Below are 14,956 nucleotides of genomic sequence, written 5' to 3'. Positions count from 1 at the left end.
GGGGGGGGGGTCACAGCTTGTTCTCTGTAATATATCTCACCTCATGCTCTATTGGATGACTTACCTCCTGCTGTCCGGGGCACTCTGGACCGCTGCCGTCTGGTTCATCACTCGGACTGGCTCTTAGGGGGGCAAGCTGATGGCACTTAAGCTGATGGCAACTTAGTGGGGCAGCTGATGGCACTGGTGTGGGGGAGAGCTTAAGGCACTGGAGGAACGGAGCTGATGGTACTGGGGGATAGTGGAGCTGATGGCACTGGGGGGGAACTGATGCACTTGAGCTGATCTCAAAAGGTGTTGGGGACTGATGGCAGGGGGTCTGATTAGTTTTTATAAAGGAAAACAGTCTATTAATTCATTTTTTTTAATTAGAGTACTCGATTAATTGTTAAAATAATCGGTAGAATACTCGATTACTAAAATAATCGTTTACTGCAGCCCTAATACACACACTTATCTTTAAAGGGATTCTGTCACCAGGTTTCACCCCTGTCAGCTTAACATATGCTGATGTTCAGGGCCTTATCAGGATTCCTAATGTGGGCTTCTAAATGTGATCAGTAGACTTATTTTGCTAAAAAACAGGTTTTACTAACCTGTCACTCAAAGAAATAAGGTGCCCAAGGGGATGTCAAGGGATGCAAGGTGCCGGCCTCACCCACCGCTGTTCGTGCCCAGCGCCACCTTTCCAGATTTCTGCACCGCCTCCTAATCCCTCCTCCTGCTGTAAAATCTTGCACGTGCGCACAGGGCTCTGAGAGGCTGGCGCCAGAGTGCAGGTCATACCTGGGTTGAGGGAAGTGCCGGCGCATGCGCACTTTGCTTTAAGAAGCCAAATCGAGAAGTCCGCACAGGCGCATCAGGCAGAGCCCTGTGCGCACGCGCGAGATCTTACAGCAGCAGGAGGAGGGGGAGGGAGAGCGAGAGGCGGCACAGAGGATTACGAGACGGTGCAGAAGTCTGGAAAGGCGGCGCTGGGCACGAACGGCGGTGGGTGCGGCTGGCAGCTTGCATCCCTTGACATCCCCTTGGGCACCTTATTTCTTTGAGTGACAGGTTAGTAAAACCTGTTTTTTAGCAAAATAAGGCTACGGATCACATTTAGAAGCCCACATTAGGAATCCTGATGAGGCCCTGAACATCAGCATGTGTTTAGCTGACAGGGGTGAAACCTGGTGACAGAATCCCTTTAATAAAAACTCACATTTCTCCTTTTCCTGGTCTGGCTCCTCCCACTGGTGATATTATTGGATGTGCTCAAACTGCAGTTACTTGGAACATTCACCTTCTTTGCTGTAACCTGAGGACCTTTAGGATGGAGATGACTGTATTTGTCACAAACCTTTTCATGAGCTGGACCATCGTTCAGCCCCCTCTCCTGCCTGCATTAATCACACAGATTGGTGTCAGGCAGGGAGAGAGAAGTTTGCACACTTCTCTTACTGATCCAGTGAGCATACTGATGTATGAGCACTTTGCTGGATCATAGAGGGAGGTCTGGCACTGCCGAAACACCCTGAATGCAGACTGTAAGATGCAAGCACTTTTTAGCAATATTTTTTCTTGCTAAACAGTGCATCTTATAGTCCAAAAAATACAGTATAGCTGATATCAAACACTTTGGAAAATTTGTCCAAATACTATTTTGTTGCATGTCTATATTTTGCTCTGAATGTCAGGCAGGGTCTGTTTTAGACAAAATGTGGCCCTGGGCAAAATCAAAAGTGGGTCCCCAAATCTTGTAATAATGTGCTACAGTACCCTAGTAGTAAAAATACAGTCATGTGAAAAAATTAGGACACCCTTTGAAAGCATGTGGTTTTTTGTAACATTTTTAATAAAGGGTTATTTCATCTCCGTTTCAACAATACAGAGAGATTAAAGTAATCCAACTAAACAAAGAAAACTGAAGAAAAGTCTTTTCAAGATCTTCTGTAAATGTCATTCTACAAAAATGCCTATTCTAACTGAGGAAAAAGATAGGACACCCTCACATGTATTCCCTCTTAAATTGGCTCAGATCTCACACAGGTATATCACACCAGGTGCACATAATTAGTAGATCGTTACTCTGCATGTTGAATGAGGCTTGCCCTATTTAAACCTCAGACATTTAGTTTGGTGTGCTCCTGACTGTTGAAGTGAGAGTGAGCACCATGGTGAGAGCAAAAGAGCTGTCAGAGGACTTCAGAAAAAAGATTGTAGCAGCCTATGAGTCTGGGAAGGGATTTAAAAAGATCTCAAAAGATTTTGAAATCAGCCATTCCACTGTCCGGAAGATAGTCTACAAGTGGAGGGCTTTCAAAACAACTGCCAACATGCCCAGGACTGGTCGCCCCAGCAAGTTCACCCCAAGAGCAGACCGCAAGATGCTAAAAGAGGTCTCCAAAAACCCTAAAGTGTCATCTCGAGAACTACAGCAGGCTCTGGCTACTGTTGATGTAGAAGTACATGCCTCTACAATCAGAAAGAGACTGTACAAGTTTAACTTGCATGGGAGGTGTGCAAGGAGGAAACCTTTGCTTTCCAAGAGAAACATCGAGGCCAGACTGACATTTGCCAGAGATAAAGTTGACAAAGACCAGGACTTCTGGAATAATGTTCTTTGGACAGATGAGTCCAAAATTGAATTATTTGGACACAACAGCAGAGGACATGTTTGGCGTAAACCAAACACAGCATTCCAAGAAAAGAACCTCATACCAACTGTGAAGCATGGAGGTGGAAGTGTCATGGTTTGGGGCTGCTTTGCTGCAGCAGGACCTGGTCAGCTCACCATCATAGAATCCACGATGAATTCTACTGTGTATCAGAAGGTGCTTGAAGAACATGTGAGACCATCAGTTAGAAAATTAAAGCTGAAGCGGAACTGGACCATGCAACATGACAATGACCCAAAACATACTAGTAAATCAACCAAAGATTGGCTGAAAAAGAAGAAATGGAGAGTCCTGGAATGGCCAAGTCAAAGTCCAGATTTGAATCCCATTGAGATGCTGTGGGGTGACTTGAAAAGGGCTGTACGTGCAAGAAACCCCTCAAACATCTCACAGCTGAAAAAGTTCTGCATTGAGGAGTGGGGTAAAATTTCCTCAGACCGATGTCGAAGACTGGTAGATGGCTACAAGAACCGTCTCACTGCAGTTATTTCAGCCAAAGGAGGTAACACTCGCTATTAGGGGCAAGGGTGTCCTATCTTTTTCCTCAGTTAGAATAGGCATTTTTGTAGAATGACATTTACAGAAGATCTTGAAAAGACTTTTCTTCAGTTTTCTTTGTTTAGTCGGATTACTTTAATCTCTCTGTATTGTTGAAACGGAGATGAAATAACCTTTTATTAAAAATGTTACAAAAAACCACATGCTTTCAAAGGGTGTCCTAATTTTTTCACATGACTGTATATCCATAATGCTCCCAGTGGCTCTAATGTCCCTTTGTAGTGTCCCCCACTATTTCCAATATATAATGCTCCCCCCATAGTGCCAGTATATATATATATATATATATATATATATATAATTCAACAGATGATGCAGCAGCACAGTCAGACGTTATGCGCTGGGTGCAATGTTCCTCAGAGAGGCTGGCTTGTCCTCCAACATATATATTCACCAAATGAAGAGGCAGCACTTCCAGTCATGGGTGATAGGGTGACGACCCCAAACTTTATTCCCAGCAACGTTTCGGCCTTCTCTCTGAGGCCTTTGTCAAGCTACAACAATGCTAAAATGTGGGCTCTATATACCCACAACTCATTACAAAATCAGTGCAATCAATGAAATCCAGTGTAGACAATTAAGTCACATGACCATCCAACACTATAGTGTCACATGACTATACAAGTGCATATCTCATTTATATCACATATATATAATGATCCCTTGTAGTGCCAGTATATATACAATGCTCCTCCATTCCTCCCCAGTAGTGCCAAGTATATATATATATAATGATCTCCTTCCCCCCTTCCCTGTGTTGCTGCGTCCTGATGCATGCGGTCCCAATGACATCACCACTCCTGCTCCTGGTCTCGTTTGATCATGTCATCATGCAAGACCCAGCGCAGGAGGTTGTGTTGATGTCATTGCGGCTTCTTGCGCAGTTCTAATACCTCACAGGCTTGAGGCCTAGTGGCCTGAGGCTTGTGAAGTTGGACAGCCATGAGTGCGCCCATCTTTATGGGTAGCGAAGAAGCACCACAGGCGGATGTCTATCCTCCCCTATACATAGTCCTGGCCCTAATTCAGAGCACATTACTGCAGGAGGTATAACAGGAGAGGACTATAACTCCCAGCATGTCTAAGCCAAATATTATTTAATATCAGAGCACATTACAGGGGGAGGTTTAAGAGGATGGTACTACAACTCCCAGCATGTTCAAGCCATTATTATGCAATATCAGAGTACATTACAAGAGGGGGTATAAGAGAAGACTACAACTCCTAGCATGTCCAAGCAGTTATTATGTAATATCAGAGTACATTATAAGAGGAGAGGACTACAACTCCCAGCATATCCATGGTGTTGTAATATACCCTGATATTATATAATAATGGCCTGGACATGCTGAGAGCTGTAGTCCTCTCCTCTTATAATGTACTGTGACATTACATAACACGCTGGACATGCTGGGAGTTGTAGTCCTCTCCTCATACCTCTTCTTGTAATGTACTCTGATATTACATAACAAGAGCTATAAGAGGAGAGGACTATAACTTCCAGCATTTCCCTGGCTCTTACATTGAATCCATCCTTCACTTCTTCCCATGCATCACTATTCTTCATTACTTTACTGCACTGCTGAGCTCCGCCTCCTGTTCTGTCACATAATGGTGAGGTCATCACAGGTCCTTCATCCCCTCTTCTCTGCTGAGCTCCACCTCCTGCACCTAACATCATCGCAGGTCCTACAGCTCTAGTAGAAGAGTGCTGCTGGTGTCCGGAGCTGTCAGCACTAGGGTAATGATGTATCACGTGTACAGGGAGGGGACCTTTGTTAGGGCAAAACCCCTACTTCTATGATCTGCTGGGGTCCAAATCAGGTAAAGGTTTGAGTACTCAGAAGAGATAAATGACACAGGCTCAAGGTTGTATCTCTTCTCTTTATTGGTCGCATACAAACTATTTATACCCATTTTCTAGAACTCAAGCCAACACAGATATTGTCACTTACGTAAGCATCGCGTGATTAATAATAATGATAACTTAGTTTTGATGTTTGCAAATCAAGCACATTTAATTTAAAAAAAAAAAAAAACGTATCTTATCCTTGAGTTGTTCATCCTTGAGAAGTATCTAGAACCAGTTGTACTCCCAGAACATCAGACACATATAGTTCTGAGAACTAACAAGTAATTAACTTTGTTTGTCTCAAGTACACACGGCTCAGCAATTCTCCATTCTGACCTAAAGTAAACCAGCAAAGTAAAATAGAATCCAGGATACAAAATGAAGGTGCAATCCCTCACACCTTACACTGCATTGTAAAGAGCAGCTTTTCAGCTATCCGCCCGTTTGCTTCCATGGAGGTTCAGCTGATCAGCAGCACTGAAGCAGGGGGCCTCTTTGATGATGGGGGCCCTGGGCAATTGCCCAGTTTGCCCCCCCCAACACCGGCCCTGATGTCAGGGTCTGTTAGCGTTATAACAATCTGCCATAGGGAGCCCCCCATACACATTAGACGGTCATCCAGTCCTGACAAAATCGGTGGGTTCAGCTTACATACTTTACATGTGTAAGGCCAGCTTTAGACTCCAGGATCAGACTAGCTGAAGTTTGTTGTCTGCTACCATGGAGATGCATAGATTTACATCGGAGCTGCAGAAACTATAGGCGTGACCTATTGATCAAGAGCTATTGCAAAGTTGCTTGAATTTGCATTTTATATATACTAGGATATTTTTTTTAAAAAAGGTTCACTATTTTTTTCTAGGTGGCCACATGGTCAACCATTATTGTGGGCATCAGTATATGGTTAAAAAGTAGAGCGGGGATCAGATGTGTTGCATGTGACAGTATACCGTATTTTTCGCCCCATAAGACGCACTTTCCCCCCCAAAAAAATCGGGGGGAAATGCCCCTGCGTCTTATGGGGCAAATGCTGACAATTTAACATCGCTGGATGCGATGTAGAGTGAGCGGGGGCCGGGGGAGGGACTGGGAGGAGGAGCTGGGGGCCGGGAATAGCGGCGGGGCGGTGCAATCAATGTACTATAGCCCCGCCGCTCCGGTATACTAATATTAAATGTCTTATTCAAGGAGGAACGGGTTTACCAAACTTTTTGTCTTATTACAGAGCTGCAGTTTTGAACTGCGTCTTAGATCTTTTTCACAATAAGACTACTAAGCTGTGGGTGGAAATCGAACATGTTTCGAATCCCCACCTTGCCACAGGCATATTTTGGTTGCCCCCTAACTCCCTATGCAACCTCCCGCTGGCCCATTCTGATATGCTCCTCCCTACTTTAGCCGCCTCATGGATAAAGTTTGCAACCAAACTGAATTTGGTTAGGATCCCAGGTCCCCTCTCAATGCTCACTGATCATCCAGATTTACCTGTGGGGCTAAGGCAGGTTCCCGCCTTTCGTACTAACCACACATCTACTGTCAGACTGAGAGACGTCTGTTCTTCTACTGGGATACGCCCCCTCGATGACCTATCGCACATACTCCCACCATCTCCCGGTAGATGGTTCCTTTACTTTCAGCTCAGGGGTTTTGTTGGTTCTCTGATGCCTGGTTTGCAGCCCCACACATCTTTAACAGATTTTGAAAAGCTATGTGTTGCTCAGACGGCCCCTGGCCATGCTATTTCCTTACTTTATATCATGTTGAGCGCCGAGGAGACTGAGGGCAGCCAATCTGGAGATTCCTACCCCAAACTCAGGTTTATGCTTGATTGGGAGACGGAATTGGGTGAAACATTTACGGGGGATCAATGGAAACGTTCTTTGCTTCTTACGCATAAGATCTCTATATCGTGTAATCTACAAGAACTCAATTATAAAATTCTTACCAGATGGTATCGGACACCGGAAAAATTGCATAGGTTCTACCCCTCGGTTTCTGACCTATGTTGGAGATGCCATAGTGATAGGGGGACCATGTCCCATATATGGTGGGGTTGTCCGAGGCTTCACCCATTGTGGATGGATGTCCTCAAACTGTATAATTTTCTATTCCGGGCCTCCATAGCATTTTCCCCTTCCATCGCTCTGCTATCTATTTTCCCGGGGCGGATCTCACATGTTAAAAAAGGTTCATTGAGGCTCTTTGTGCTGGCCATGAGACAAATTATCCCGCGTAATTGGAAGTCAACTGAGAGATTGAAAAGGGTCACTTGGGCATCGGCTCTGGATGCGCTGCTTCACATGGAAGAGATGTGTGCCTCTGATCGTAACCAGGTTCCGGCGTTTCTCCGGAGTTGGGAGCCATGGTCCAGGTTTAGATCTTTTGTTTCGTTCTCGGGTTGGGTGGCATCCGGGGTGCTCCCTGATTCCCCTCCTTAATACTACCCAGCTATTCTCTAGCTATGCCCTACAATCTCTCCCACCCCCCCCCTCCTTTTGTGTGTCGTCCTGTCTCCCCACATTTTTGTCAAGATTGTCTGGAATTATTGGCCCTTACATCATTTGCTTGAGGCCTTGTTAAGCCCTTCAGGGCCTATGTCTCCGCCGTCTTCCGTCAGCTGATTGTTTGTTTGATTATACTAGTTCAGATACATACGCAAGCCTTGTCTTTAATGCGGTTTTGCTGTTTACAGTTGCATGTCGCAATGTAACCTTGTGTGCGGTTTGTATACTGCAATGTGTGATGTTCTTTTATGAGTACAAGTGATAATTATATCAATAAAATCTTATTGAACCATAAATGTCTTATTCAATTAAAATGTATTAGATATGCCCCCTCACTCCTATATTGATAATCGTACCTTAAATCCTATTCCTAGGTGCTGTAATGCAGGCCGGCGGGCGGCAGCGTAACTCCTTGATGTCACGTGCCTGCGCCGCCTACTTTATGAATGAAGCAGGCAGCGCAGGCAAGTGACGTCAGCGAGTGACGTGCCGGCCGTCCGGCCTGCATTACAGAACCTAGGAATAGGATGTAAGGTACTATTAGGAATTTAGGAGTGAGGGGGCATATCTAATACATTTTAATTGAATAAGACATTTAATATTAGTATACTGGGGGCGGCAGAGGCGGGGGCGGCGGCAGTTATGGCACAGTTAAGGGGGGGGTCTGTGGATGCCACTGTTATGGGCTGGGGGGCTGTGGATGGCACTGTTATGGGTGGGGGGTCTGTGGATGGCACATATATAACAGTGCCACCCACAGATCCCCCCTGTAACAGTGCCACCCACAGATCCCCCCTGTAACAGTGCCACCCACAGATCCCCCCTGTAACAGTGCCATCCACAGATCCCCCCCTGTAACAGTGCCATCCACAGATCCCCCCCTGTAACAGTGCCATCCACAGATCCCCCCCTGTAACAGTGTGTCAGTCATCCACAGATCCCCCCCATAAGTGTCCGTCATCCACAGATCCCCCCATAACAGTATCCGTCATCCACAGATCCCCCCCATAACAGTGTCCGTCATCCACAGATCCCCCCATAATACTGTCCCTCATCCACAGATCCCCCCATAACAGTGTCCGTCATCCACAGATCCCCCCCATAACAGTGTCCGTCATCCACAGATCCCCCCCATAACAGTGTCCGTCATCCACAGATCCCCCCATAACAGTGTCTGTCATCCACAGATCCCCCATAACAGTGTCCTTCACAGATCCCCAGTAATAGTGCCACCCACAGACCACCATTAGTTCCAAACCCACCAAAAGCACGCCTTTTGTTTGAAAATAATTTTTTTCTTATTTTCCTCCCCAAAAACCTAGGTGCGTCTTATGGGCCGGTGCGTCCTATAGGGCGAAAAATACGGTAGCTTTGAAGAAAATTACTCTGGTAAAAAAGACTAAAATTAGATTATGCCTCCACTTATTAAATAATATTTGGGTGCTTTTAAAAGGGTTTTCCAGCCTTTTGGCCTTTTTTTTTTAACTAGACCCAGCCTGCTCTGTTCCATGATCTTCTGGTCCCTGGATTGTAAACATCCGGATGGGGTCACTTGTGTTGCAGCTATTAACTGGCCTCAGCATTTATTTTCCAAATTGTCTGCTTTACTCACTATTTGAAATTTTCACTGCAATGTAGCATCGGTGGCCGCACAAAGCAGGAAAGGGTACCTGCATCTAAGGTGACCAGGAGTGCACACAGGCAGGCATGTGTAGTTAATATAGAACAGCTCCTGGGACATGTGCAGCCTTAGGCCTCTTTCACACAGGCGTTGCGGGAACATGTGCGATTTTTCCGCGCAAGTGCAAAACATTGTAATGCGTTTTGCACGCACGTGAGAAAAATCTGCATGTTTGGTACCCAAACTTCTTCACAGAAGTTCGGGGTTGGAATCGGTGTTCTGTAGATTGTATTATTTTCCCTTATAACATGGTTATAAGGGAAAATTATAGCATTCTGAATACAGAATGCATAGTAAAATAGGGCTGGAGGGGTTAAAAAAATGTATAAATAATTTAACTCACCTTAATCCACTTGATCGCGCAGCCGGCATCTCTTCTGTCTTCTTTCTTTGCTGCGTGCAGGAACAGGACCTGTGGTGACGTCACTCCGGTCATCACATGGTCCATCACATGATCCATCACCATGGTAAAAGATCATGTGATGGATCATGTGATGACCGGAGTGATGTCACCACAGGTCCTGTTCCTGCACACAGCAAAGAAAGAAGACAGAAGAGATGCCGTCTGCGCGATCAAGTGGATTAAGGTGAGTTAAATTATATATTATTTTTTTTTAACCCCTCCAGCACTATTTTACTATGCATTCTGTATTCATGTTATAAGGGAAAATAATAATTATCGGGTCTCCATCCTGATCGTCTCCTAGCAACCGTGCGTGAAAATCGCACCACATCCGCACTTGCTTGCGGATGCTTGCGATTTTCACGCAACCCCATTTATTTCTATGGGGCCTGCGTTACGAAAAACTGCACAAAATAGAGCATGCTGCGAATTTCACGCAACGCACAAGTGATGCGTGAAAATCACCGCTTATGTGCACAGCCCCATAGAAAGGAATGGGTCGGGATTCAGTGCGGGTGCAATGCGTTCAACTCACGCATCGCATCCGCGCGGAATACTCGCCCGTGTGAAAGGGGCCTTAGAGCTGCTCTGCATAGGTTTGTGACAGGCTGTATGACGAAGTCTTTCCCGGTTATGCAGCACAGCTCCAAGTCCGAGGAATGCTTACTAGCCTGGGAGCTGTACTTGATGGCAAATTGTAAAGTTCCAGGAATCGCACTGTAGACACAATACTGCTTGGTTCAGACAGTGGCCTTGCTCCAAAAAAATGTTATCTCCTATATAACAACAGCACGATTTGTGTAAACTGTTTTGATTTGGAGGGGGAAGAGGGGATGTGTCAGAAATACTGAGCAGAGAGGAATCCATTTTGTAAAGGCCTATACATCTTGCCGTACAGATTGGTATATGGACATCATGGTAGCCAGTTTGTCTGCTTGAGAGAAGAGTCAAGAATCTCAACATAAACATTCTCATGTCATAAATTGTGGGGGTTCTCAGACAGGAGCCATAAAGAACCTTCAGGCTTCTACAAAAGGGCAATAAACAAGAGACGGAATGTTCTGAAGATTTTTTTTCTCTTAATAAATAGAAAAAGGGTTGGGTTGTCTTGTATGGCTTTAATATCATTGTAGTTATCATAATGGTAATAATGTAATTGTATTATGATATTATATGCAACACTTATATGCTTACTAGCAGAAGGACCCGGCTTCGCACGGGTATATTTCATCTATTTCATTTAATGTTTCTGTGTGTCGTTGAAAGATATCAACAATATCCCCCATAACAGTGCCCTCCACAGTGCCTGCCCCTTTAACAGTGACCTCCACAGTGCCTGTCTCTTTAACAGTGACCTCCACAGTGCCCGCCCCTTTGACAGTGATGTCCACAGTGCCTGCCCCCTTAATAGTGGCCTCCACAGTGCCCGCCCCTTTCACAGTGACCTCCACAGTGCCTGCCCCCTTAACAGTGACCTCCATATTGAACTCCCCTTTAACAGTGACCTCCACAGTGCCTGCCCCTTTAACAGTGACCTCCACAGTGCCCGGCCCTTTAACAGTGACCTCCACAGTGCCCGCCCCTTTAACAGTGACAGCCACAGTGCCTGCCCCTTTAACAGTGACCTCCACAGTGCCCGCCCCTTTCACAGTGATCTCCACAGTGCCTGCTCCCTTAGCATGACCTCCACAGTGAACTCCCCTTTAACAGTGACCTCCACAGTGCCTGCCCCCAAACCAGTGACCGCCACAGTGAACGCCCCTTTAACAGTGACCTCCACAGTGGCCTGCCCTGGTCCTGGTGATTTGTCTATTCTAATCTCTTTAAGTCGCTGTTGTACTACTTCCTGGGTCAGACAGGACACTTTTAATGGGTAATTTATTTTTACATTCAGAATTTCATCTGACAGTTTATTTTCCTCAGTGAATACATTGGAGAAAAATATATTTAACAGCTTTGCTTTCTCCTCGTCGCTCTCTGCGACTCCCCCCCCCCCCCTCAATACTCTTTAAAGGGCCGACACCTTCAGATTTATACTTTTTAACATTTATATAATTGAAGAACATTTTAGGGTTAGTTTTACTCTCTTTGGCAATTAATCTCCCGGTCTCTAGTTTGGCCGCTTTTGTTAGTTTTTTACATGTTCTATTTTTTTCCTTATAGTTTTTCAGTGCTTCCGTGCTACCCCCCTGTTTTAGTGATTTATATGCTTTCTTTTTGTTACTTATTGCTTTCTTTACAGTTCTATTTATTCACATTGATTTCTTTTTGTTCCTTAACTTTTTATTCCCATACGGTATGTACCTCTCACAATGAGATTTTAGGACGCTTTTAAAGATATCCCATTTTGTGGCTGTATTTTAATTTTTGAGAACTTTGTCCCAATTAGTTAGGCCTATGGCCTCTCTTAGTTGGCTAAATTTAGCTTTTTTGAAGTTTGGTATTTTTGTTCCTCCTTGTAGAAACGCTCTTTCGAATGATAATTGGAATGTTATTACTTTATGGTCACTATTTCCCAGGTGTCCCCCAACCTGCATGTCTATTGTTCTGTCAGGCCTATTGGTTAATACTAAGTCAAGTATGGCAGTCCCTCTAGTTGGGTCCTGAACCAGTTGGGAGAGGTAATTGTCTTTGGTTATTGCTAAGAACCTGTTTCCTTATAGGATCTACAGCTTTCAGTTCCCCAGTCTATATCTGGGTAGTTGAAGTCCCCCATAATAATCTCCTCATGGGTTTAAGCTGTTGCTCCCTTTCTCCTCATCTCTACTGCAGTGACCTACTACAGGAGTACAGAGACAGGCAGGGGACCTGCGACATGTTGGAACTGGAAGAGTGGGGAATCGTTATAGTCATTACTTTTTTAAAAATATTTTGTAGTCCTCACAGTGGCTACTCCCTGCTGCTTCTCTCCCCTTGGACGCATGTGCAGTGATCAAAATGGGCACAACCCTTCTTTCCCTTTGACCACACACCAGAGTTTGGGGTTTCCTGTTTTCAACCATCAGTAAAAATGAAATTCTTTTTTTTCTCAGAGGTTAGTTCTTAGCTAAGAACTTGCTTTTCTGGCATCTTTAAATGACATAGGGCTGATGTCTCCCCCTGGACCCACACACAGGCTTCTTGTCTGGTCTACTTGTCAGAAGCACACACCAAACACATCCTCTGTCTTGCTTGTTCACCAGAAGACTCACTAACTAACCTGGCGAAGTGGGACCAGCCCACTACATGGGAACTATCACAAAGAATTCCCAGTTAAGTGTTTTCTACCATTACATAGCCTTTTTGGATTACATAATACATAAATCATAGTTAGCATCACAGTATACATTTTAAGAGATTTAGTAGCGTACCATAACATTAACCCTTTAGCAGTGAACCACCAGGTCACTGCAGGTCTACTCTGACATCTTTATTAAGGAGGAGCCTGTTCTGGTTTTCATATTAAGGGATAGTCTTCTCTCGGTCTGTATTAATTGGAAGTCTGCTCTGGGGTCTGTATTAAGATGGTGTCTAGTGTGAAGTCTGGTTTAGTTCATGGACTCAGGAGGGTCTCTATTTATTTAGATGGTCTGTGATCTGTATATATGTTGAGTTGTGATGAAGGTGGCCATAAGCATGACTTGCCATTCCAATGTCCTATATTGGTGGCATGTCCTACAGTATATATGTACGCAGGTGCAGTTCATAAGTCCAAAAATGTCGTGCAACACACAAAGCACATCAATTTTTTTTGCCCCCTTTTAGTATTTCCCTGGTGTCCCTTCTGGAATGTAAGCAAGTATGGCTTTAAACAGCAGCCAATCTGATTTCACAAAACTGCATTGTAAAGTCAAGAAGGAGGGAGAAAGCATCACTCGAGCCACTGATAAGACAAGGGGTGGATTTCTAAGTCTGCTCAGCAAAGGCTCCTAACCTGGGGGGTATGGCCAGCCCATCACTCTGGAAACTGCACTAAGACTGACAGTTTTAACTATTTACTGCCCATACGCAACCATTTGAGATACGCCGTGTGCAAGAAAAATATTACTTTAACCATTCAGGTACTTTGGGATAAGTTGCTTCCTTGACGAGCGTGATGTGAACAGGCCTTTCACTCTGGTATGGCACCCATTAGTGTGCTGTTGTAATAGTTGCATTTCCTTCCTGCACATTGAAGAACTTCCTTTTTGCAGAACATCTGTGGATGGTGACGCCTAAGAAGAAAAAGTCGGAAAACTGCAGCCGTCTCGTTCAGCAATATCAAGCCCATATAATTGCTCCAGCTAAAGAAAAAAACTTGTTAGTAAGTTTCTGTATGTCATTGTATTATAACCTATTGGTATTTAAATGTGGAAAAAATGTGTTTTCAGCCCTGCATCAGTGCGATGTGCAGCAGAATATTTATCATATGTGCTGTGCAACAAGGGAAACTGAAAGGAATAGATTTATCAGTGTCGAAGCAAAGCATAACCTCCATACAGAATACATGATCAAATCGGCATATTCATCAGGCCAGTTTCATAGTCATTTATCTATTGTAAGTAACTGAGTGTCGGCCACACGGTCAGGTTTCCTGATGCAGTTTTAAAAACCAAAATCAGGAGTGGATCATAAAAGTATAAGGGTACCTGCACATGGTGCAGATTTGTCTGCTGAAAATCTGCAAGAAATCTGAACCAAAATCTGCACTATTTATCTAAATTTTGATGCGTTTTTTTATAGTTTTTTGGTGCAGATTTTATGTTTATGTAAACCCCTTTGAAGTCTTTGGGGAAAAATACTCTACAAAAGATGCGGAATCACAACAGCAATTTTACATGCAAGGCTTACCACTTAGCACTAAGCTATAGCATAACCACATAGAGAAGAATAGTTTTTTATGCTTAGAAAGTGAATAAATATTACTGGTGTCTTTGTGATCATATATTGTGAATAAAACTGTAAAATGTGTATTAGCGTTCTAAGCACATCTCAATGTGGTAAGTGTACAGTAAGTAGTGTATAACATATGTATATACATGGTAGGACACAACTTTGTCCTCAGCATGCTAATATTTAGCCCTGTCAACCAGGGGAGGGAGGAGTGTGCAGAGTACAGGGGGTGTTACAAACCAGTGCTCTTTAGGATTCAGCCCAACCCCTTGGTGCTCCAACTTGCTAATTTGCAAATGAATAAGACGTAGATAGTTCTGCAGCTGTTTAGCATACATACAAAAGAAAGGTATCATTTTATTCAGCATGATGAGCCCTACCAGGCAGTATGCCTGGTTTAATACTGTGGTGTTTGCCATTTACAGAGTGATGAGGGGGAGTTGCAGA

This window comes from Bufo gargarizans, chromosome 8 (assembly GCF_014858855.1).
Source record: "Bufo gargarizans isolate SCDJY-AF-19 chromosome 8, ASM1485885v1, whole genome shotgun sequence".
NCBI lineage: Eukaryota > Metazoa > Chordata > Amphibia > Anura > Bufonidae > Bufo > Bufo gargarizans.
This window is presented reverse-complemented; position numbering follows the sequence as displayed.